This window comes from Fukomys damarensis, unplaced genomic scaffold (genome assembly GCF_012274545.1).
Source record: "Fukomys damarensis isolate Sample0158 unplaced genomic scaffold, DMR_v1.0_HiC HiC_scaffold_16, whole genome shotgun sequence".
In the NCBI taxonomy this organism is placed as follows: domain Eukaryota; kingdom Metazoa; phylum Chordata; class Mammalia; order Rodentia; family Bathyergidae; genus Fukomys; species Fukomys damarensis.
Genome location: NW_022900928.1, coordinates 66,333,140 through 66,336,691, shown reverse-complemented (window position 1 = coordinate 66,336,691; position 3,552 = coordinate 66,333,140). Strand labels below are relative to the sequence as shown.

At 35.6% G+C, this 3,552-nt stretch overlaps 1 protein-coding gene across 2 annotated transcripts in view; it reads right to left on the bottom strand.

Moving 5' to 3' along the window:
• The window catches only part of Arcn1 (archain 1), a 30,622-nt gene that overhangs the window by 24,876 nt on the left and 2,194 nt on the right, over positions 1–3,552 (bottom strand). The window lies entirely within an intron of this gene.

Sequence of the window (3,552 nt, the reverse complement as noted above, 5' to 3'; positions counted from 1 at the left end):
TTGGTATGGGGATCAAACTCAGGACTTGTGCTTATGAGGCAGGTACAGCACCACTGAGCTAAATCCCTAGCCCAATATTTTCATTTTATACTGATTGTTCCACTAGTCATTACTTGAGAATCACATTCTGTATTACTATGGGGCTGCTTAAAGGTAAATTGCTTAACCAAAAGAAATCATGCAAAAGAAAAAAGAAAAAAAAAATTCAAGGACCAGAGTTCAAGCCCTGGTACAAAAAAAAAGAGTAACAGGTGGTAATGCAGCATAAAGATGCACAATTCTCTAAAAAAGTCAGTCTTCTTTAAACCTCAATACTTCAGGATTCCAGAATTATAGTCACCTTCTTCTTTATAATTCACTGTAATATTGTATACAGACATATACATATTATACTTAATTTATGGTCATATTAAAGCTACATTCTATAACTGTCATCAAGGACTATTTTGTCTTTCCCATTTTCTTGAATTCCAGATAAAATCAGAGACAAGATTACAAAAAATCTTGTACACATTTAAGAGCTGAAGCTTGCAAATTAATTTACTCAGAATTTTAAGTTCATCACTTTTCCATTCTAAAACAAAAGCTTGGGCCAAGGATTTAGCTCAGTGGTTCCGCCACCTGCCTCGCAAGTGCAAGGTCCTGAGTTCAATCCCTGGTACCAAAGAAATAAATAAAACAAAAGTTTGAAGAGAACTTTAAAAGAAAACAAAACCAAAAAATAAATCACTAGTAAAGACATAAGTAGATGATAAATCAGTGAAAAATAGTTTTTATTCTTTAGTATACACTAAAAAAGATATACGAAGAATAAAATATCTGTGCAGCTGTTGTATTGTATAAACCCTCTCATGGGACCTGTGATTACCATGTAAGATCTGAGTTTCTCCTCCATCATGTGTAGACTAATCAGAAAAACCCCAATCTGGTCAGGCATAGTGGTACACAACTATAATCCCAGCATTCAGGAGGCTGAGGCAGGAGGATCACCATGAGTTCAAGGCCAGTCTGAACTACAAATACAAGGGAGACCTTCTCAAAACAAAACAAAACAAAACAAAAACTCCAATCTGGCTGGGTGTGGAGACACACACTTATAACCAATGCTACTCAGCAGGCAAGGTAGGTGGATCGCTAGTTCCAGGTCTGCCTGGGCAACTAAGCAAAACTGTCTAAAAATTAAAAATAGGGGCCAGGGATTTAGCTCGGTGGTTCTGTGCCTGCTTCGAAGGGCAAGGTCCCAAGTTCAATCCCTGGTACCAAAAAATTAAAAAATTATAATTAAAAAAAGGCTGGGGATATAACTCAGTGGTAGAGTACCCTTGGTTTCAACTGGTAACACTACAGAAATAAATACATACATACAACAAAACCCCTCAAATCTAGCTTTTTAATAACTAATGATTTGGGGGAACAGAACTTAACTGTGATAATTTATATTTCATACTACCATGACAAATTTATTCACTGTCGATAAGAATAGTTATCCTGTAAATGAGTAAAGATTCTATAGGTCTGGGATTTAGCTCAGTGGTGCTGGCCCCTGCCTTGCAAGAGCACGGTCACGCGTTCAATCCCTGGTACAAAAGAAAAAAAAAAAAGATTTTACAGATGGCTACTATTCTAAGACTTTTTTTTTTTGGTACCGGGGATTGAACTCGGGTCCTTGCGCTTGCAAGGCAGGCCACCGAACTGCTGAGATAAATCCTCGGCTATAAGACTTTAATATGAAGTTAATAATGAGGTGAGTAAGAAAAATAACTGATATTAATGATATTTGACAAATGTTAAGAAAATAACAGGTTCTTTCTCATTGGTTTGCAGAAAACTAGAAAAAACAGTAAAATTCTTGGGGCTGGCTGCCTTGCAAGCACAAGGACCTGAGTTTGATCCCCGGTACCAAAAAAAAACAAAAACAAACAAACAGCAAAATTGAAGGATGCCTTTCTAGTAGGGCATGTAATCCTAGTACTTGGGAGGATAAAGCAGGAGAACTGTGAGCGCAAGGTGAGCACGGCCACACAGTGAGTTCAAGATCAGCCTGGACTACATAGGAAGAACCTGTCTCCAAAAATAAAACAAAAAAACTTCATGTTATGAGGAAGTGAACATAAACCATTTGTTTCTGCATTTGTTCACTTATATGTATCTACTAAGACTTTGCAGTTTGGGGTATTTTGCACTCACTTCAGAAACTAAAACCAAAGAAGCCCAGTGTGGTGATACACACATGTAATCCCAACACTCTGGGATACTGAGGCAAGAGAATCACAAATTTAAGCCCATCCCGGGCAATTTAGATGCTCTCAAAATTTAAAGGGGGGGGGGCTGGAATGTAACTGTGTGCAAAAGACTTGGATTCAATCCCTAGTACTAAATATATATCTAGGTGGTAGTTACATGCTAATTCAATGTAAAGCATTTTCACCTTTTCTAGATGTTTAGAAACTGTATAATGAAATGTCAAGGAAAAATAAACTTCAATCCAACTTTTTAATCGAAATTTCACCCTATTTGGACATTTCTATTGCACGCATACCTGTTCATAATAAAGCAGGACCCAAAAACATTATTCAGAAATAATACATCTTCAGACTTGACAAAGCAGAACATAGTGAGATAAACTGTTCTGCAGATAAATTGTGTGTATCTGGATTATGCCAAGTCCTAATAATTCAGAAACATGTAAAAGAACTGTATGTATATGTACACATGTCAAAAGAACATGCAAAATTTATACTGTATACATATTACTCCACACTTAGAGTTTTACCATCCCTTGATTATCAATAATTTTAAAATACCAAGTTATAATAATATTCTGGCAAAATTCTTAAATTTTCTTTTGACAAGATTTTAAGATTATCTATTTTCAGTTTACATAATACAAAGCTTTAATTTTGCTATAAAATTGTTTTATTTAAAACTTTATTAGTACACATTTGCAGTACATGCAGTTTATAATCATTTTGGTGAAAGGGTACATGTATATACTACAGCTTGTTTCTTCTTTTATTTCAATCCCATCCCCCTTCCCACTCACTCCATCATATGCTTTAAAATGCACTAACCAACCAGTGTGTAAAAGGAAACAAGTTTTAAAAAATCACTAATCAAATACTGTGCCTGCTAGTGGTTTTGAAAAAAGAAAAAAGTTTTTGCAGATTTTACACCTAACACAAAAGTTTTAGGGGGCAAAAACCTGCTTAGTGCAATTCATACACCTGAAACTTTAGTGGTTTATAGTAGTTTAGAGGTGGCTTTACAGTGGTTTGGAGCCTAAGCATGGATTTCCCCACAATCCAGATTCTCATCTAAGGGGTTGTCAAAGAGAACAAACATCTATTATTCTGTCATTTCTTACAGTTATAATGGAAGATGCTTTAAATCAAAGTATCTACCGACCAAAAAAAATTTTTTTTCAAAAAATTTGAGGTTCACGAGCCGGGGATTTAGCTCAGGGGTTCGGTGGCCTGCCTTGCAAGCGCCAACGACCCGATTTCAATCCCCGGTACAAAAAAAAAAAAAAAAAAAAAAAAAAAAAAAAAAAAA